Raw genomic sequence first — 24,708 nt, 5'->3', positions numbered from 1 at the left:
GATTAACACTGATTAACTTTTAGACAACAAACGTCATTATATAATTATATAAACGTCTCACAGCCCGACGGATTCGTATTTTTGCCTTTTTTCCTTCCTTTCCATCGTATATTATATTATAGTTTCTTTATTTTTTTGATCTTCCTTTTTCATCCCCTCTATTACTTCCCTCCCAAAACTTCCTCCATGCATGGTATTCCCGTCACCACCGGTCGTGTCGTCTTTTTCAAAAGTTTATTATAAGCCGGCAATTAAAACGTCTCCGGGGGACCCAGCGAAAACGTGCGTGTAATGTGATAATGGTCTCATAAAAACCACTTTTTCTGTCCCAAGGTGTGCTCGCGCGCATGCGCTCGCGTATAAACCGACAATTTATTCGACCCACATAGAACTTAAAACAAGCGATAAGAAAACCGCAATACACTTAAATCACGAAAGAGGGTGGCGGTAGCGTAGACGAGTGGAGACGAGGAAACAGCGGCGGCAAAGACACCCGACGAATTTTAATTAAAATTGTCACGCCTGTGCTAGCCATATTTATTGGAGAAAATATCTCTCTTTCTCTTTGTATAATATATACTCGTATGTATCGTATACGCACAAAGTAAAACACACAAGTACACACAACCTCTGTAAGCAATAGTTTTGTTCCGATCCGATTTATCGGCTTATATAATATTTATGTGTATGCCTGTATATATATATTTATATTATATTGAGTGTAACACAGGAAACATGGTATCGCCACACTATCTAACCGCGTTAGAAACCGATGTCCTGTTTACGTGTTCACACGTTCCACACGTCCGTTATCATCATGAATTACATATATTATTATATACCCTCTGTCCAAAATTATGTGTGTGTTCTGTTTTTTTAACGTCTTATCAACGATTTTTGATGTCTAGCGTGGGACGTTCCTACACGGGTTTTGTTTTTATTTTATTTATTTTTTTTTTTGTCGTCAAAAGGGAAGTATTTTTCAAAACTCATCTGTGCAGAGAACTCGTGACTGCGTATTGTCCGGACTGCAGCAGTGTGGCAGAAGACAAAGACGACGGCAGAAAAAAAAACACGTGTCTAGATTTTTCATACAGCTATATAGTATAATACGTTTTGTATATAACATATTATACACTATCCAAGTCGTCTCCATTTGTAATTTTATGTCGTAACGTACAATCCGAATATTATTATTCTGTAAATTATTCATTATTTGGTCTTCGACACGCTCACACGGTGGTCATTTGACAAATTCACGACGTATTATTGCCATTCTACGAATATATTATATACGAAATGTTTTTCAAATTCTGATGAATAAAGAAAATATACATTCATGAATTAATATTATATTATGAATAAAATTTAAAATATTTTATAAGTAATAGGTCAATGTACCCAGGTACCCAAAACAAATAATGAGTAAGCATGATACACATTGTACATCAAGGTAATATATTACAGTTAACCATACACGAGACATTCTTTATTTGTTTAGTATGTGAATATTATGTGAAATAAATCTCCAATTTACTATAGTAGAAAAAGAATATCTAAAAACCAACTAGAACTGTAATGTATTAACAAAGTGCTGTGTAAAAAATCAGAATTATTTCTATAGTGAATAAGATATATAAGTAGGTATGTAACAGGTACGCGTGTGATCTAGTCATTCGTATAAAATTGTATATTATTTAATTTTACAACGAGTTTAATTCAATCGTTCTTTTTTATGTATACCAATATAAAAATAGATTAAATTATCGAAACAATTTTTGCAATGTATTCGAATTTGGTGTCGTCCGTTTCGAAGGCGACGGGTTAACTGAGATATTATTATATCATATAAAATTACCTACGACCTAATCGTTTTTTTTCTTTATAGTTTATACGAATCCAAGAATGTAATCGTCTGTTTTCGTGAAAAAAAAAATATCAAGGGCAGTGAATTTCTGATGAAAAAATATATGTATAACATAATGAACTTCACATTGTACGCGCGCGTGGTATGTAATATACAGTGCAGCGTTATTCTGTTAGTCGATCATAAATAAACATTTCACTCGGATAAATCAATTATGTTTTGGACATTTTTAATCGGTGTGTTGTTATTCTTATTACACATATTATACTGATTCATCGTTATTTCGGTGACGATAATATTATTAATGCGTGATATATATTGCGACCGTATATATATATATATATATATATAGATGTGTTGTAATAATCGAGCGCGCGCTCACACACTTGCATTAACCGGCACCTTTGTGCTAGTCCTGGAAACATTATACATTATACATATACTATAATACAATATTTAGGGTGTTACTGTGCGATGCCTATATAGAAAACAGAACGTCGTCGTACACTGCTACACTACAGTAATCTAATCGTGGAGAGCATATAATAAGCCTCAGCGTCCGGTCCGGGGAAAGATTGGACGATAAGGGATTTTGACGATGACACATGTATACAGGACGAATCACTGAAAACAATCATTCTATTTTCACCTTATTTAAAAATTTATTAAGGAATTCATTTAAATTTATATTTTTGAAATTTATTAGATCTATATTTTTGAAAAATTTGAAGTTTTTTTTTTTTTTTTTTGAAAAATTAGACGTTCTTTAATAAAAAAAGCCATATCTATTTATTGCTACGTCTATGTTTATTATAACATAATAGAATTATTATTCTTGGTACAAAAAGATAAATAAATTAAAAACTACTTAATTTAATTTTAATAGATACATCATTTAAAAAATTAAACTTTTCAATAATTTATTGGAAAAGATTAAATTATTATTATTTGAAAAAAATAAGTTGATATCACCAAAAGATACTCCTTATAAAAAGTATGAAAAATATGATTCTTAAGTATACTTAAAGGTTCTAAAAATCAGTAATTGAATTAATTATTAAAGAAAAAATTAGAGTAAATATGCTTTGTAAATCACTCTGTATATTATATAGTTATGTATTACCTACTTATTGCTTATACATATTCACTATACAGTATACGTAATATATTGTTATTATTATACATACAAATGTTCCTCCCACTGTGTTATTGTTATAAGTGCCGAATTTTTGTACAACTAAAAAGCAATATCAATGTACAATAGTTTAATATAAAAAGAATACAGTGTACATATATTATACGTACTGCCTTTGAATTTAAAACGATTCTACCTCGTCGAAAGATTATCCAGAAAAATCTCAATTAACTGCTATGCCACGGCGGAAATAAAATGAAAGTTTTATATACATTTCTCTCCCTTACGTCTTGTTGTGTTTCTGTTTTTTCTCTACCATTTATTTTTAATTTTCATCATCATTGTTATTATTCACTTTCTCTTTGCCGCTGTCAGGATTTTACCCCTTTTTGGCTACAGAGGTCAACAAAACATTGGCGAAACACTAAGTAGTAGAATTAATTCGGAATCTTGGACGGTCACCGCGTGTTTACGTTTGTCATTAATGTTTAAAAGTCGCGTGAGTCCTAGGATGTTGACGCAAGAGGGGGGGGGGAGTAGCGATGGTAGAGTGCAAAGAGCCCTTTCCCAAGTTTTAATCTATAAAGTGACCAAGTTAAGCAGCTTCTGTGGTCTCTTTCGATGGCGGCTCATGAAATCCTTTGGACGTCCGTGTTTGTGTTTCCGAATCGTACTTTAGCGTAGCAGCCTGACCGCTAGGGATAGGTGTGTATGCGTGTGAGTGTGTTTGTGCGTAAGTGTGTATAAAATCGTGTGCTGGACAAGAGCCTCGAAGATTAAACCCAAAAATAGGGCCAGCGGTAGTGGATATAGAAAAAAAAATAATACTGTCGCACGTGCATCTGTGGTGGTATACGGTAAGGATGAACACCGGTGGAAAGGGTAGTGGTGGTGGATACGCAGGCGACCAGCAGTCTGGGGAAACGAAATACGTGATAAGACAATATGCTAGACATAGTGACGACACCAAGTGCGTTTAGGGATAAAAAGGTGAGATGAAGCTATTGAAAACGTCTTCGGATTTTTGAAATCCCGTGATTTATGTCATGCATGAAACTATACACATTGTGTACGGGTCAAAGATGAAAAAACCGGTGTAATACTTACATATTATATTATTATTATTATTATTATTGTACACGCGCGTTATTTTCATAGACTAACCTATTATTAAGAAGGGTCCGGACTATACAACCTTTAGGTAATACTTTTCCTTTCTCTATTATATGTTTATTGTGCGTATTATATTATATTACATTATGTCTTTTCCTTTTTAGAAATCTTCGCAATACTATAGTCCATCGCCGCGCCGCCTTCGTGTCATATACCTACCTACAGACAATAATTCTAGATAATCCGGTACTCGCACTTCCTGTAATAATACATATTTATATACATATAGACGGTCTGTATGCGGTATATAACATGTACTTGGTTTTGTCAATGGACAATGATTGTTACGTAGGGTAGGTACCTACATATATATTCACACAATGATAGCACTCAAAACCAAAGTGAAACAATCATACTGAGGTGTTAAAATGTTAACTCAAATTATTTCAGTACGTTTAACAATTATTATTACTCCATAACATCGAAAAATAACTATTAAACTGGCAACTGGCATGCAGCGTAACGATTAATAGAAACAAAAAATTGTGGTAATATATTATATGATTACGTAAAAGCTACTAGATTGTTTTAGACTTTTAGAAGCATCATATTGTTGTATCTTATTATATTGTGTAGTAAGCGAATAGTGCGTAACCATAACCAATATCGGCAACGCTGCGCCGATTCCGTATGTTAGGAGCGACGACGAGGTTAATGAGTTTTATCGCAGGGACGGCGTAAAAACTTGGCGCGGAGAGTTCGAAGTGTAGTAAGCAAAAAAAACGGGTGGTGGTGAAGGAGTAGCGGAAGTGGTAGAGAGGTTAAGTGATAACGTGTTCCGGCGGATATTAGGGGATTGGATAGTTTGTTGACACATGGCGAGGGAGAGCTCAGAAACAACTTGAAGAAGCAATCAAGATTAATCGAACAAGCAATCCATCACGGAGGCGTCTGGACCAGGTTAAAACAAGATACGTTTTGAGAAGGGCTATATAGTGATGAGTCGAGAGTGCGGTGGCGGAGAGAAACGTTGTATATAGAGATGCGGCGGTCACCACCGCCCTTTATACGCACGCGTAGTTTATTTACGCTACCGACTTGCGTACACTTTAATATATATATATATGTACTGTTCGACGTCAAACGTCACAACACATAATCATGTAAAATGTACATAGTGCAATGACGGTCAGAAGAATTTGTAATAGTTGATGAATATGGTTTTATTTACATAATTTTTGTTTATAAATATATAGGTAATATTATAACTATACATAATAAATTGTAAAATATATTATTATAAATATTGAAAAATTAAGTCATTAAATAATACATTTTCCTCATATTCCTTACTATTTAACTGCTACTGACATAACTATTTAAAGGTGTATTTTGGCCAACATAGAATTACAACAGTACAATATTATAATATTATTATGGTTTTTAATATGTATATTATACGCGAATATATTTTATATATACACATATTATATATATGTGTGTGTGTGTGTTATTATACAATTTATAAAAATGATAACAATAATACATGATGTAAAAAGATACACCTAACTTTAAAATCGGTCATCAACGCACAAATACTGCGAAAACAAACTTAACGAGCATATAAACATGTAAATAGAACACATTTCTAATTAGTCATTTTGTTTTTGTTTTAATATACTATATGAGATTTTAAAAAATAAAACTCGTAAAAAATGGCAATAATATATAAAATATACGACTTCCTGTCAGTGACAAAGAAACACGTGTCCCCCACAGGCCACAATTACTATATATATAAATATAAATATTATTAATATTATAGTATGAACTTTTAATGGACTTATAGTCGAGGTATATTTAAATTTAATTTAACAGTTTCTGTTAAAAAATTTCCGTTTTGCCTGCAGCGATGTTATTATGTCTTAGTACAGCGTTACATTATTCATTTTGAAAATCGAAAATACGACGAACAATAATATTGATTAATCACATAATTATATAACTATTTAAAAAAAAATAAAAAAAAATACTGATAATATTGCAACAATATTTACTAATATTGCTTTAATAGATTGATGTAGGTACACAAAAAAAGGTATCGGTGTGGTGTTGTAATTGTATACGTTAGGCACGAAAACATTATGTACAATAATATTATGATGCTTGCGATGGCCGGAAACGGCTGTTTCGATAATCTCGGTTGGGTTTCGTTATTTGTATATATTGTACAATACGTTATGTATCATTCTAGCCTACAGTTAATGTTGAAAATGTATGCACTATTATTGTATGCACTATCGCAGGTTTATGCCAATTGTTATAGGGTTGGAGAAGAGGTTATTAGTTAATCGTTAACTCCTAGTATTTTAGTGTTAATTCATGATATCAATAAAAATAAATAAAAAAAATAAACTGTGAACATACGAGTAATTATAAAAATATTTTTTAATAATTTTATATTATTGCTTAATCATAAATTGAAAAAATAATTGTCCAGTAGGTGTAATCGCTTTACTACTTCACTGTTGAATATAAAAGTCAAGTGTTCCTCGTTAATAAGTAGGCCACTGTATAATGGATGCATTAAATTTGAATTAAATTACATCATAACAAGTATACAGTGAAAAACGATTTTGAGTAAAGACAAGAGAGTCAAAACTTTTAATAACCAAGGTTATCATACTTGAACAATTTTTTTTTAAATTTTTATATTTCTTTTCCACAATTATTTTGAAATACTTCAAATTTTATATATTGACCAATTAGATCTATTTACTACCAGAAACAATCTATTTACTACCAAAAGTAAATCTATTTTAATCTATTTTACTACCAAAAGTTGACGATCGGAGCATTTTTTCTACTTTTCCCAAATACAAAAAAATATTAAAAAAACACGCAACATTGTACTGACATTCTTTGCTCGGTTCAGGATTTAAAATTATATTTGATACGAAGAAATAAAATTCTACAACAGACATTTTCTAATGCTCCCTCCTAGAACTCTGTTTGCCCCCTCCGCCCGAACAATAGATCTGGCTACGGGCCTGTAATATCGTTACGTCCGATTTACTCGCATTTATAACGCGATGTTATTGCGATAAACATGTTTGGCGTCGGCCGCGTGATTTGTGCGGTTTTCGTGTCGTATGTTATATAAATACACAGTAGATATTTGTAAAAATCGCGCCCGACTGGCGATTTTGCGGGGAATTCGGCGCGCGCGCACTCTCGTTTAAAACTCGTTTTGTTATACGAACCGCTGCAACGGACAACCGGAGGTGGCGGTGGCAACAGACACGCGCGGACAAAACGCCGCGAAATTTATATTAAATTTATTCATCACATGCGTTATTATATATATTATTTGTTATTATCTCGGCGCGTTAGCCGTCATCGCACAATCACATATATACACTCGGCACCGTATTATATAATGTATATAATATGATAATAACACATTATAATATATGTATATATAATTATATATGATATCGTGTACACTAAATCAATCGGATCGGAACAATGTTCGGTGGTGTTTGTTTTACCATGTAGCGCGCGGGATTCGATTATTCCACAAAGGTTCTTGTTTGCGCCCGCCGCCTGAGCACCACCAATTTTGTGTCTGGTCCAATTGTTGTTTTCGCCCGGTTAATGTTTATTTACATTCTTGCACCAGTGTATAGCCCGCCCGAGCTCACAAAATATACGCGTCAATACCCCTCTTTCATTCCTAACTACTTCCTACCACCCAAAAAACCACCCCCGCTTCCATCGTCGAGACGGAGCATACGTATTATCGTGTCGCGTATATATTATATAATAATAATGCTCGCACATACAAATAATAATATTATATCGACGTTCATCGGGAAATCGATGTTTTTATCGCAATCAGGTACACAATAATAATATAATAGTACTATTGTACACACAACTTAACACTCGCAGAACAATACGCGTCGTATACGTATCGCATAATATTATGAACGAGAACGACGGCCGCACACATACACGCGCATACCTATTATATATAAAATATATATAATACTGCACACACCGCGCGTGATGGAAACTCAAACACTCGCCGCAGTTTGATTTCCAACCCTCTACTGCTGGGTCCTCGTAAACGTGTCCGGCGCGCGTGGTATATAATATACGGTATTAACGACCGGTCCACCGTCCCGTAATTTCGTATTTATAAATTTATACTCGTTCATATATTATACAGGACCTATGTCATATTATATTATATAATAATCTAATTATTTATTGAACAAATAAAACATGTCACGCCCGGGACCACGGCGCATCATATATAAAACACACGTTTTGAAAATCATTTTAGTCTCGGCGGCTCTATGTGGATATAATAATATGTATGTAAGAGATATACGCCAGTACTTATAAATTATTATTATATTATAACAGAACGATTAAAACGGCATAGTGTTTCCTATCGAAATCCTTTCTTGGAATTATTATCAGGGATTAGAGGAGTGAATTATTTTATTACGATACACGCATTTAATATATTTTGTATAAATAAGTAAATAAAAAAAAATTACTTACGAAATCAAAGATTCAGAGTGAAATGTTGTTCCCTTGAGAACACTAAATAGATGTGTTGTATGATATGCTTTTCACCGAATTTGATTCGTTTGCGTACACAAAAAATCATAGATTTTTAAGTGTCATTAGTAACAATCCTGACAAGACTTCAACAAAGGAAGGAGAAGGATTTAGTACTCTGGCACAAAAAACTTAACACGAAAAATGTTTTTCATCCTACTGCCAAAGATTGTCTAACCGTTATAATATATCTTATTTTTGTATATTTTATATTAATTGTCAAATTATATCTTCAAAAGAGGTCATAGCGATTTGATCCATCACCATTCTCAAAAACACAACTGCGTGTCAGTATTTTGTGAAAATATTTGATTAACTTATACTTTACTTTAAAGATAAAGTAATCGTTAAAAATGTACAGCACAAACGGTTACGATACCCTAATGTACACGAACAACATAATATAAAAAACATAAAAACTAAAATGCTTAATTAAACTTATAATTTTGATCATATAATTCTAAAATATTCTATGAATATTGTACGTATAAAATTCCATTTAAAAAATGTCTGTTCCGTTTCAAACGTGCAACGTCTGATAACTATTAGAACGTCGGCAAACTGTAGACTGTAGAGTAATAATCACAATATAATATGCACTGGATACTGCCACCCTAATGCCTTGTTATTATACAAACAAAGGTAGTTCAACCCAAGATAGGTACTATATTATATTATATTGGTACGCACAGTGCTTTTAAATGTTCTATATTATGTGTAGGTATATTAAATACAATTTATCATTTGATTTTACGTATTGTATAAACATTTACAGGTAAAAGTAGGTACGTCATTTAAGGTTGACGGTTATTTTTTTCTTCAAATCTATTGTTACACACTTTTAATTGTGTTAAAAAAAAAAAAAAATACGTATTCTTGAAAAACGTAAAAATTACGTGCCGACACTAAAGAATTCATTTCCGACATGTACATCTATCAATATACTATACACAAATATATTACGGTATATATTATAAAAAGCCCGGTTCAAAATGAAAATCATTCGTAATCCGTACTACTTTACCTGAGATCATAACAAAGTATTTTTCACGTTAATAATGACTAGTAATATTTAAAGGTATTTTAGTTGTTTATGGCTTAAATTTTTATAATTTTATATTAAATTCTGAAAAATCAATTTCGATTTGAACTCATTCGAAGCGGAAGCTATATGATGCAAATTCACATACATGAATTGTTCGAAAGCTTTTAAAGTGCATTGCAAACAATGATTGGCAAACTGTTGTTTTCTACAATTTATTGTCTTGGTGTACAGAATACAAAAATGAATAACGAATCAATATCACAACATTATAAACACATATACAGATTAAAGAACATTTAATCAAATATACTGCAACACAAAACGAATGTTTAATGATTTGTGCTATAATAATACGCACTCAGTTGTTTAAATTTTATGGTCCTCAACCACAGTATTCATTCATTCTGGTAAAATATACCTTTTATTATAATATTGTTGTTTTCTATACTGTAGAGTGTAACAGAAATAATTTGTGACACGAATTGAATTGGCGTGCAACGATGACAACTATATCGTTTGGCAGTTAAAAAGCGGAAGTGCAAAATAGCAATGGGCATATAAAACGCAAACGTGCGCTATATAGATTTATTTTATATTGACAGTTTAACGCATTACGGCTATACATATCCATTGTCTACCGTCTACGTATATATATTTATCTTCGCGGTTACCAACAAGTAAAACCCCATCGGTATTGGCACACTGTAGCGACTAATTATATAAACGGTGTAATCCCGTAAATGGACTCGACAGTAATGATATAATATAAATATTCAATTGCAGGCTGTTAATATTTTAATATAAGTTTTTCAACGAGCTTTTTTTTTTTTTTTCTAATTGACTCCGGGCCAATAAAAAAATTTAATTAGAAAAATGAGAATTTTACACGAATTTAATATAATAAAATATAATTACACTGCACTCACGCTCTTTAATCAGTATAAAATTGAATATGAAATACAAGTTAGAAACATCTTTTTGGACTGTTGATGTTCGACTAAATTACACACGATTTTCAGCGAATACTGTGAAGTAGGAATGTTGTTCAGTCTCCACACGGCGTAAATATATATATCACTCTATACATACTTACGTACATATATTATTATCTTGCAACGAGATCTATTCTATACACATATCGAACATAATAATAATAATAATAATGTAATAATATAATAAGAAAACGACTGTGACGGACAGAGAAGGAATATCTCTTTAGGTATAGATTTGTTTCCCGAGGAAATTGATACAAGTTTATTTCCATAAACTTTGAAACTAAATTACTACAATACTTGCGCGCGTGGCGTGTATAAAATATAACATGGAGGGTCGTGTACGCGTTGTGAAATATAATAATAGTGTGTATTTCGTAAGACACAAAACGATTGTGCAGTTGTTCTATATAATATACAGAAACAATATAAGCGTCGCGTATAGTAGTGTTATAATATATTATATTATATTTACAGAGTTAGTGCAATGTGTTTGACTTACGAACACTGTGTTCAGAGTGTAACTGCTTGAGTTAAATAATATATTGATTTGATGCTAATAATATTAAATGTACAATCGTATCTACATTTTTATAAGAGAAACGTACCATCGAACGGCGGTGTTTGCGGTGTTTAGAGATTGGCCATTTTTGATGTAAGAATTATATTATTGTATACGTACTCGTACCTTTACATATACACACAATAGTATATGACGATCAGACGATAACACGTATTTACGTCAATGGCTAGGTGACATATTATGTACAAGTATATATCAATGTACACGATATCGGACAATGACCATTCAAAGAATAAAGATTATCCCATCCGATATGTTATTATTATATAGCTGCGGTGTACCTGACATCATAACCTATTTTGTTAGTGGGCGCATAACGGATCGCGTCCTGCAGGATCTATAGGCACCACGCAGTCTGGCGATACTCCGTATAATATTATGTATACGCCCGTCTAGGACGTGTTCGGTACACACAGCTCAACAAATTAATGGTTTTTGGTTATGTCAGGTGCCCATTGTTGTTGCGCGCAAGCTAGGCTCCACGATGTCTGTGCAAGGTTTTGGGATAAAACGGATGTATACAAAATAAATAATCTTTCTTTATTATTTTTTCTATTGCTCTGGTTTGGGTCAAAAACGGATCGCTTCAATAATAATAATTATTATTATATTCACCGGCGGCAAGCCCGAAAAAAAGAAACACCCTGTAATTACGTGTATGAAGTCATTGAGTATATATAATAAATCCGGTTAAGTTCGTGCGGTTTTAACATGAATCGGATTTAGTGACCCAATAGATATTATCTTTCTGTTTTCAAAAAAAAAAAAAAAAAAATTGAAATCATACACAATGAATATGTATAGTAACACATGCCCACTTAATCTATACCTACGTGTTTTTAACGCTTTGACGAGATTTCCAGACTTGTTGGCGTGTTTGTTTTTTAAACTATATATTGACCTCACTCCCCTCTTTCTCTCTCTTACTCTCACCCTCTCTTATTTATACCTATATCATAATAAATTGTATGTATACACTCTAGGTATACTCGAACTCACATACACCACACGTGTATTGACAACGATATAAATAATGATGATGGAAAAATATATAGGGGTTAAAGCGGCAGCGGCGTTTAATCCGTGTATAGATTTTGAAATTCACACACGTCATTGCCATCGCTACCTCTGTCCCCACGCCCAACACTCGTCGGCGATTAATTGCTGTTAAGTTTATCCATATAATTTCGCCCTCGCAAATAGACACGTACCCCCACCCCTTACGTACTGAAACACACAAACACATACAAACCAACGAGAGTTCCTGCTGGGGCTTTATTTATTATCCCTCCAGTTTTATTAGGCCGACAAAATATCGTCCCCTGACGTTTATGAGTTTACGAGAGAAGAGTATACACGCATGTTTTTAGATAAAAAAATTTAACAGCCATAGTCGGTCGCGAGCGTAATAAACAACCTCCCCATGTATATAGTTAACGTTTAATTATTATTATATATTATACTCACGGATATGGAGACGACAACGACAACGACAACTACGACTTTCGGGGGTGTAATGACGATTTCGCTTTTATATCACATTAATAATGTATAGTCCGAAGAACATCTCTTGTGTGTGTTTGCTGAAATTATGATGTGTCTCTCGAGGCCAATTAGGCAAAGGCGTTATAATCACGCAGCAATATATACATAACATAATTATAGTTTTGACAAAAAAATAAAACAAAAAAATATATAGTTATGACATAATATTCATGCTTTATTTATTACGGTCAGTAAATAGTAATACTCTACGCACAATAACGTCACGCAATATTTTGCACATACGATTTCGAACTGCAGTAAGTCGTTATACATTATGTCAATTTTTCCGGATATTTTCTTTCTTATATATTGTGTATGTGCACTGACATACACACACACACACACACACACACACAAACATATATAAATGAGGATGTATATAGTTGAAGGTGACAAGTAATCAATGGGGACCAGTCATGATGGTACTATCTCGTTCGGATTACGCTTGGCGGCCGAAGGGAAGATGATATAATGACGAGAGGAAAGGTCAACGGGTAAAAATTATTATTAAAAGTCGGACGGAGTTAACTTCGGTTTTCATAATATGTCCGGGTTTCGGAAAAGGGTTGACAGGTCCTTCCTGTGCCCGGAGAAACCTCCCTCACACGCGTACACTTCGCAATATTGGAAATGAAAATGTTCTTCGTTTCGGTTACGTATGGGACGTGGTTAGCTGTGGCGGATGGTGGTAACAGTGGTGGTCACTTCGATTACTTAACGCGGCCGGCGTCTAACACTGAAATTGTTTGTGTATATTCTTTATATATTTGGATAAGTGTTTGTGAAAAATATCAAAATGTTTTTCTAACCTAATATACGTGCGCGTGAATATCGTTTAACTTGATTAAATATAATTCAATTTAAAACTGTCAAACATTTATAAAATATGAATTATGAATTTTAGATTTTGTAAAATAAAATATTTCATACCTGCTACTATCGTTGTTACTAATAGTATCTAAAATATAAAAAATCGATAAATTTGATCTGCTGTCTAATTATTCTAGTTGTATGTAATAAATGTGACAAATTTAAATAATTGTCCAGTGATACATCATTTTATGAAATTATTACTTATACATTACTGTATTTTGGGCTTAGCCCGTATTTAACAAAATAAAATATTGATTATATTGCTATCAAGTAATAGAATAAATGTTAAAATTTGAGCTCTAAATACTTATAAAAAATATGCATCTGTATTTTTAATATTTTTAAATCTACAAACATCGAGAATTTCAAATTAAATAAGTATATAAATAGGTTAAAATTAATCTAATTATTCAAAAAAAAAAAAACATTATTGTCTATACAATTACGTAATAATAGATCCAAGAAATTAAAAAAAACACTAATATCATTATAAAACCAATACATTTATCGTTCCGCTTAGAATCTAAGCTATATTGCTATTACAAGAAGTTTAATTACTGTTTTTGTCCCCTGAATTAGTTAGTATGATTATTAAATGAAGTAGTTGATAGTAAACATAATGAATTATAATATTTATTTTATATGGTAAGCTTATAGCAAAAGAAGCAATTAAGATTAACACATTAAGAATGTACTCATAATTTAAGGTTCTGTCAGAACCAGTTTTATTAGGTTTTTTTAAAATATTTATGGAATTTTCATTGATTTTAATAGTAAAATAATAAATATTTACATTTGATACATCTATTTGAATTTATTCTTTAGAATGACTTATTAATTTATTTAAGCAGTACAATAACTATGATATTATAAGATATGTATTATTGCTTATCATTGAAGATATTTTTGTGTACGAGTTATAGGATCTATCTGATAATAATATTATTTGACGATTTTATGATTGATTTAGGTACATAAGTTTTGCAAACTTATCTACAGATATAATATTAAATATGGCATAATTGCAACAGATTAAATAATCTGTGATAATGCACAATAAAATGGATAAGAAATGTTGAAAAATTAAATCATAAAAATAAACTTTAAATGTCTATTCAAATATTTAAAATAATATACAAATATTTATTGTACGCTGTAAGAAAAATCTCGTAAAATAAATATTTTTAATTAAATTTTAAATTCTGGTTAAATCTAGTGTATAATATAAACTATATATATAATATAAAAACATTATGTATAATAAATTTAAATATAATATTGTTTAATAATTTTATTGCGCTTGTTTTGATGATTTTTTTTTACCGATTCACAAGGTTATTCCGTCTTTTATGGTATTATCCACATGACTGGTTTTACATGACGAAAAATAAACAACTACAATCGAATAAAAAATCCACTGTAATACCGAAAATGATCTAATATTGCGATCCATTCATTTAATAATACAATATTTCCTCATTCGAGCAATATGCATGACGTACATTATACGAACTATAAAATAATACTAAAAATTCAAAACAAAACGGACTTTAATAGCTATATAAACACATTGTGTTTACATTGTGTATGTATAGGTATCATATGAAAATAAAAAGATAAATTTTTTTGATTGCGCAGCAAAAGTATCAAGCAATTGATATTAATACTATTAATAATTTCAGCTATCTCACTGATGAATATTCATTGCGTTGCTATTTACTTCTAATCAAATTTTTTTAATGATTTAACTATAAAAACAAAAAAAATTTTCTTAATATTTTCTTTTTTATGTGTGCTTTCATGAAGAGGTTAAAAGTCATAAGAGTCTTCAAATAAACTATTTAAACACTGCTAGGTAATCCTTGATTAGAATTTTAAAAAAAAGTGATTTTGTGGTCTTTTGATAAACTACTAATATTTAGTATTTATATATTGTGATAAATTTTAACAGAAATACACTTATAAATGTATGTCTAAAATATTATGTTCTCCGACAATTTTTTCCGACGAGCTGATTTTTGGAAATTATTATATTATTGTGTTGAAAGCTTGAACACGATGTAATCTATTAACAATTCGTGATATTTTAAAAATTAAAAAATTTTATTTTATAAATTAGTCCAGTTAACTGAGGAGTACCTGCATCTGGAAAAAAGTCTTTGTATATAGCAGCTATACGAGGATTGACGAACTTAAGATTTGCACGTGTTACGGCAAACGCAATTGTGTATCATATATACAAAGAATAAACTGGAACAAATCCCATGACAATTCCACACGCGTCTTCGATAAACTATTTATTGTACTTAATGAAAACGAATGGATATATAAATATGATTTAGATTTTTGTTAAAGACAGATTCGAACGATAGACTTAGTACGCACGTCGTAAAAATACGGAGAGGTTATAGAATAACGAATGACTCAATATGTTCAAAAGTTATATTTGTAGTATATCACAATTATTATTGTAGGCTTGTTGAGTTTTTGGTAAATACGAATTGAATGGACTGAAATAAATATATGTATCTACGATGATAAGAAAAAAAAAAATGCCCTCCGATGAGCTATCCATTTCACTTAACATACAACTACACAAATATATTATCAGTATACTTATAATACACGGCCATTAATTCTCATAACAAATTATAGATATTGTGCCACTCCAGTAACATATAGGTAGTTATAATAGAGATAAATATTTTAAAAATATTCATTGTTGTAAATAAATATCTGTATAAGAAAGTAATTATTTTACAACGCACCTAAATTTACCGCAGAGGCGACTGCAGATGTGTGACTGCGCTCGTGTAAAAATAACGTAGTCTCCAGTATTAATTCGAGCCAGACGGACGAGTAATATCATTAATTATCGTTTATATAGATCTATAATATCTATCTCGTGTATATACGTATACCTATATTTATACGTTTTTTTTTACACGCCAAGTGACGTGCGATTTTCGGCTGTTTAGAAACGCACGCGCTTATTTGTCTCGACGACGTCGTCCTCGTCGTTGACGCACATTATTACTGTTATACCGAATCTCTAGTGCTTAGTTGACGGACGGTTAGAACAAAATTGTCATTGTCTCTATGTGTACGCGATCGTTCTCTAGGTTTGGCACGTCGGCCGGAGAAGACCAGTGAGTGAGAGGGGGGGAGGGGAGAGACAGACAGACATATTCGAACAGAAAGTGTATAATACAACATTATGACGTATAATAATGGATATATGATATTGGATTGGTGTTTAAAAATGGCCTACGCTGTTGTGATGCGCTATAGATATAATAATTACAAAATGTGTGCTGGCGCGCTGTGGTGTGTATATTATATGTATATACAGTTTGCCGCAGTGGCAAAAGTGTCATCAGTTAATAACCTGTCACGACGACGATGACGACGATGAGATTTTTTTTTCGGGGCCGATTTGTCATCGGACGTGTTAATCCGCGTGGCTAGCGGGAACAGGAAAACTAAAAATACATACAACAGCGGCAGAAGATAAATACCTACTATACGTAAAGGAAAATGAAAAAAAATCGCTTTTCACTGGTGGAAGATAAGTGCGGTACGACGGACGGAATCTAACGGTGTGGAGAGACGCTATACATATTATATGATATACGCGCCGCTGTCTTGGGGGCAGACAAGAGGGCGAGGTGAAAAACGATTATTGTATCGCGTTAAGGTTTCACATATACCTATGTACATGTCCGTCGTGCTCACCGAATGCTTGCGCCTTGCACCAACTGCTGCGGTAGCCACGCGTTACCGTGCGTAAACGATCGACTTAGTCGGCGGTGGCGGCAGCGGCGGCGGCGTCCCGGCAAGCTCTATGTCGGCGTCTCGGTGACGCCAACGTCTGTTAACGTAGACCACCACCACCCTCCCGGCCGCGGACGCCCATTCCTCCACTCTTGAACGCCGCCGCCGCCCTCGACGTACACATAGTTCGAACCCCATATAGAGCGGCACTCTCGCTCTCCCCGTGCGCGCACACGCAACGCAGCAGTGAGCGCGAGCGCCCGCGGGGAGGCTGCACACAACGACTCACGCATTCACCTTGTGACAATACCCGACGAACGGAACGAACACACGCACCACATGTATACACACGGCGTATACACATATACTCGGTGTTCGGCGGGGGAGAGGTACGACGCCAAAACGATCCCACCGCCGCTGTCCCTGCGTATACATTTTACAAGTTTTCACATGATTTTTCCGGTTTTCCCGGGCCGTGAGCGCACTTCCCGGCGCCAAACACACGGCCGCCACTGCACCTCCCTCCCACCTGTCTGCACCGTCGACGCCAGGAACAGAAGAAAAACCAAAAGTCTATACGTTTACACACTGTACATAAACGTACTCTCTCTTTCTCTCACTCTATTATTCCGTCTCACTATCAAAGTGCGTGTATATGTATCTATATATATATATATATATATATATATATGTTTATGGATATGAATTATTCATGGAGGTAGCGATGAGACGAGATTTTTTTAGATTTTTTTTTTATACATAGAAATTCTAATGATTTTGCAATATGCATGCGATGTGTTTTTAAGAAGAAAACTGCTTCACTAACCACGGTTAAACACAACACTCGCATGTAACAGTTTAAAGAAACAACAATATAATATTATTACATACGTGCAATCTCAATTTTATTTCTAAAAATACGCCAGTCTTAGGTTTTGTTAAAATTAATATTTTAGACATTTTAAAGAATTGGAAGTTATGATAATGAAAATATATATCATAACTTTACATTTTCAAAAGTGCATTGTTAATATATTTATATAGTATACACATACATTTTTAACGTGATATATATTATAATATAGTATGAGCTTATATTATGATTATGCTATGTATAATAATGTGTTTTGTACATTTATTGATTTATTATTTTTTTTTGAAGTATATGTGCATTTTTTATTTATTATAAAATAATAATTATTTAAACATTAAAAACAAACACAGTGCAGGTTTTATTTATGTCATAATAAGCTCAACCGTTATCGTTGGAATGGATATCGTATAATAAAAACGTATTCTTTCAAATTTTTTTTTAATATTTTGACGTTTGATACAATTACGTATAAAATATTTATCGAAAATTTAAACAATATCAATATTACTTATTTGAATATTTCGCAATACGTAGATTATTAATTCATCCCTATAATGCTCCTTCACCCTCTTTATAAAAGACAAGATGGTCACAGATGTGAACATCACGGCCGGATGACTACCTGGCACCAATCAGTTTGGAAACCCCCTAACAAAGTAAGAAGGAATTTTCTTGGATGATTACCCATCCATTAACTATACCCATTTCAATAGGATGACAACTTTGATACTCCATAATATTATAATTATATCTATTCATTGCAGCGTTGACAGTGTAAAATAATATATTATTTAAATCTTTTAGAAATACGTATGAAATTATTATTATTATTAATAAATTTTTAATACTACAAAATTTGACAACTAATTAAAATTCTCCTGTATTTTTTAAATTATTTAAAGTTTTGAACAAGTTAGTAACAATCATTATAAAAAAACTGAGATATTAAGAACGAATAAAACATATTACAGTGACAGACGACAATAAATAGACGATGTCAAAAAAAAAAAAAGAGGGCAAGGCAAAGGAAACTGGCACTTTTGTTGTTACCGTCGCAATGTCGTTTCTCCAAGTAATTTGCTCGTAAGAGTTAAGTGGATTTTTGGATATCATGATTATTTTGGCAGAAATCCATCATCTTAAAACGATAAATTCACAAGAAAATCAAGTAAAAAATATACTTCACTACCACTATTACCTACAGCAACGACGAAATTCGTTATGAATATTTTTTCTCGGAATAGTTTTTTTTACACTGAAATACATATTACAAGTTACATCATAGCGTAAATCGTATTTTCATCGTTGGTGTTTCTCAAAATAATGTTACTTTACGACTTTTTTCGTTTTTAAAGAAAAAATTTAATCATTTTTATTAAAATATTTTTAATTTTTTAGTTTTTGAGAACACAAAGAAAATATGAGATAATAATAAAACAAACATAATTTATACAGCAGATAGCTATAGTTACTATCAAACAGTTAATACTTAAAATTAAGATTATTAGTTAGGAGTTTTAATTTATGGTTAACTAACCAACATAAACTCAAAGGTTAAAAATTTTAAATACATTTATATACAATTTAAGTATATTAATATAAATTGTATAGGTTATATTAAATTTATCAATATAAATCGTTACAAACTTAAAGACATAATGCATAAATATATGTAATAAAGGTTGTTAAAGTAAATTTAAAGTAATTTACCATATAAGGAATACGTGTATAAATAAGTAGATCATATAAATTTATATATATATAATATTTTATATAGGTATATGTTTATGTTGTATATGTGTGTGCGTGAATGTGTATAATAATGTAATGCACATAACAATTTACTTAAATTGACTTTTTAAATATAATTTATTGTTAAGAGTGTAGGTAAAAAAAATTATATATAAATGAAAAGTCGTCTAAAAGCTTTGGCGTAGCTAAATCGCAAAGCATTTGTCTCAATACACCACAAAGACGTGTGGGGGTGTGTCTCAAGTTAACTCGACTTTAATCACGACTTATGACCCGTTTACAATCAACGCGGATTTTCCGGGTACACTATCTAGTATATGTACACCTCTGTGTTTTTACCGAAAATCGAGTTTTCCATTCAGCTAGACAATTTGTCCCCTTAACAAAATAGAAGAAAAGAAAAAGGGAAAAAACAACTAGGGAGAAAAAGGAAAGGTTTTCCCGCAATTTATCACACAATTTACTTCTTTTTTCCACCTCTGCAGGGACATTTAAGTCGTATATCAAACCCGAGGTGCCCGCCTTCGGTACGATTAATACTTTTAGACCTCTTGAAATAAGGTTTGGACTTCGTCTCTTAGACGCCATGTACTTAACTGAGGTTTTTCACCATCTATGTTTTTTTTCGACTTTCCGCGCCCTTACCACTTTTACTACCACCACCACCACCACCAGCATCAACGCGATCTTTACCACTCATGTTCATCACCCATCCTGTCTGAAGAACCTACCCGTTCTTGTTTTAAATGCATTATCTACACAGTTGCGTCCTATCACCACTGATGAGCAACCCCATCAATCAATCCCATGATTCTCCTGATGCCCGCGTTAATTACTCATTCTGCACCTTTGAAAAACAAAAATTTTCCAGCCCTCAGTCTTAGATCCTTAGGGACAGTGTACTAATTAATGTGAACTTTCCCCATTTGGTAATATTCTTTGGGGTCACACAAAGAACTCAGAAATTATCCTCCAAATTCAAAAACAAACAAAGAAAATCATTTTTAACAATTACACGAAAATTAGTAATTGAATATTTAACTTAATAAAAACATACAAGATATTCAATTTTTTTTACGTATGAAGTAAACAGCATTATATTAAAATTTCATTAATGTGTGTACAAGATCATAGAAAAATGAATAATTATATTTTTTAAATAATAAAAATATATATTTTCTGTATGCAATTTAGTTTATATATACTACTTTAATTAAAAATAAATTGTTTAAACAAAAAAAGTAAATTTCTTTGTTAATAAATTTATGAATTATTTAAATGTTATCAATATAATATTATTTTAAAACAGTTAAATCATTTTAAAAACTTAATTAATTAATTTTAATTCTATAAAAATTTTGTTTAGAATGTGCTTTGCTAAGCAACTAAAATAATTATTGTCTTAACAATAATTATTTTTTAATAATAAATAAATAAATAAATATTCGATTTTAAATGATTTAATCATTACACATATATTAGTAATATATATTAGTATTATATATTAGTATTTAAGTGTGCCGGATAGAACTTTATATTATAATATAGCTTATTGATTATAATTTATAGAAGTTACTACTAAATATTGTACAAGTTATGTATGTAAGTCCCCAGGGGATTCCATACGCGTTCATAAAGGTGAAACAGGTTTTCAATATTTCCTTCTATCTGCATTCCTTGACCGAACTAACAGTATTTTAGGTGGAAACTCCACCTAAGGGCGGAGAAACATTCAAAGAAACTTAGGCGTCGAACAGCACAATCTCCTACAAGTTTAATTTCGTGTATCTAATAACCGAAATACCTTAATGCAGGAATCCCAGTTCGCTCTCTTACTCTGCATTACACACTTAATAGCCGTTGTACTTCAGAACTCTTGACCGTCTTTCACAATAAAGAAGGGGGAGAGATGTGCCCGAGGATCGTTTAATTTAATTAAACTGGACCCTTGAAAGGACTTGTTCTTGTGAGCCCTGAATTCCTGAAGAGGTTTCCGGGATAAAGGGGATTCATATTTTTTGTTAGTTTCCCCATCCCGCTACACCTAAACGCAATTTTGTATAATAATACTTTTTTTTTTAAATCCCGCAACGATAATTTCAATAATGAATGTACTTTAAAAAGATGCTTCATTGAAGTTTTAAAACGACTTAGTCAATCAGTCAAATTAGTCACATTTTCGTTTAATCAACACTACTGATTTGCTAAGTTATTATTATAATTTTTTTTTATTTCTATAAAAATAACATTAAATCTCTTCGAACTGTGTTTTCCCACGTAGAGATCTCCTATTTTACGCTTCTCTCGTAAGAATAATAATTATATTTCTTTTGTTTTGAAATTAGATTTGCCGGAGTGGAATTAATTAGACGGCCGCCGCTACCACCACTGCTGCACCCTTCCAATGTATTTTTCAAAACAACCCTTTCCTTGACCTTACCGCCCATGCCCGAAATCCGGCTCAACTTTCTGGGAAGCTCAATTAAGTCTTTCCGTAAATAAAACACGCCGTATTTCCATTTCTATTAAGTTTTCTCTTATTAAATATTCGAGATAATTTATCAACGCAACCCTCCTCCCCCTACTCATTTTACAGGAGCCCGCGAAATTAATTAACGATTGCTATATTTTGACTTTTAAATATAAAACTCGAACTACTGCTATGCACATCGCGAAATACTCAAACGTTCTAAAAAAATTGTTGGTCTCCTTATTTGTGTATACATATATTTCATTATTATTATTATTATTCACAACAATTCTAGTGTGGTGTGCAAAAGTAAATGACTCGTACATTTTCGGCGATGAATTATTCATAAATTGCTCAGTGCTCACCCTAGACAAAGGTAAAACGCAGACGAACCACAAGAATCTGGGTGAAATATTTCGTCACGAGAGATTCGATGGAAGAAAAGAGCAATGGTAGTGGTGGTAGTGGTGGTGATGATGACGATGATGATAGTGAAAAATAATAACGACCCCAGAAGAAAATCCGGACGACCAAAAGAAGAAATGGCCCATGACTTTCACCGAGGCTTAAAGACCCGGAATATTATTATTTACCCTGTGGAGCTTAATGTTTTTCCACTTCGTCCCTCGTAACGGAGATCCATTGTTAAGTACTCGAGGCGTGTCTCATAAAAAAAAAAATCACCCCGACAAGTGTAAAGATTTGTTTGACATGAGGAAGATCGCTATTTGTAACCGGTAAAAAAGCCACGCCAACCACGTTCACCGTGATCTTCTGTGTAGTCATTTAAAATTATTTTTTTTATCATCACACAAAAAAAAAATAATCTAAAAACGAATATAAAAATAATTTAATATTAACTTTCATAAAAAGAAAAAATATGTACATTAATATTTAAATGCAAATAAAAATATGTGTGTACAAATTGTAGAACAAAATGTAAATATTCTTGCTTATTATATACCAAGTTGAACCAATAAATACTATAGAAACACGTAGATTCATGAAGTGATTATCTTTAAATCTAATAATAATTTAATTATTACATGATTAACTTGTTTAATATGATACAGTTACGTATACCAATAACTAACCAAGAACGTAAATAATGTAAATAGAAATAGAAATATGCAAAATATTTGTAATTTTGGAAAATCACATGACGCTGTGAGAATATGAGGAACGTAAAGCAATCTGTTGTGGATTTCTGGAACCGTGAAGTGCTGTGCACATGCACAAGTATCATCCTGATTTTGGCTCGGTGGTGGTGGCCACGGTGGTAGCGGAAAATGTCTTTTGAAAAGCTCTCTTTGCCGGAAATGTAAACGCGACGCAAAGGACCACGTACACAAAAAGGTCGTCCGCCAACCAACCAACCCTTCGTCTTCTTATTCGTCTCCACACCACAGCGTGGTGGCCCGGAGGTATAAAGTTGTACGTACAGAGCCGAAAAGGCCACCGGGCATCCGTTACGCGTTCGTAAGACGGGCACTGCGGCGGTGGCGGAGGCAGAACGCGTATAAGGTTAACCGCAAACGGAAGTTTACGTCTTGGCGGCGGACGACAAGTTCTGTGCGTGTATGGATATAATGTATACGTGTATACGTGCGTAAATGTGTATGTGTTTGGGTGTGTGTGTACGAGTGGGTGTACGCGCGCGCCTTTTCCCGTTTGATTTACGGATTCAAGTTTAAATTGCGATTGTATTCCATTCCACCAAGACCGTATAGCCGCCGCCGGACCTTATACCCCCGTTCTCTCTCTATTGAGATGGACCGAGAGAATGAGAGGGGACACGTGCTTTGTTTTGGGAGACTGAGACTGAGACTAAGACTGAGACGACGACGACGACAACGTTAATGGTTTCGCCCGCTTCTCTCTGACCGACCTAAACTCTTGCAGTAGCTGCTCTACGTATACATACACACACACTCACTACTTCTGCCCACTCCGTCGCCACCACTCGTGGATCTTTATTTGAAACTTCGGTCCACCGCACGGTCCACCGGGTAGTAAACTGCAGAGATGGGGGCGCGCATGAGGTGGATGT

General features: G+C 32.8%; 1 protein-coding gene across 1 annotated transcript in view; it reads right to left on the bottom strand.

Annotated features, from left to right (window-relative positions):
* The window catches only part of LOC112595818 (zinc finger protein 1), a 167,763-nt gene that overhangs the window by 41,503 nt on the left and 101,552 nt on the right, over positions 1-24,708 (bottom strand).

Source organism: Melanaphis sacchari, unplaced genomic scaffold (assembly GCF_002803265.2).
Source record: "Melanaphis sacchari strain LSU unplaced genomic scaffold, SCAv2.0 Contig2_pilon_pilon, whole genome shotgun sequence".
NCBI classification, from domain to species: Eukaryota; Metazoa; Arthropoda; class Insecta; order Hemiptera; family Aphididae; genus Melanaphis; species Melanaphis sacchari.
The sequence above is the reverse complement of the archived record's forward strand: the minus strand, read 5'-3'. Positions and strand labels throughout refer to the sequence as shown.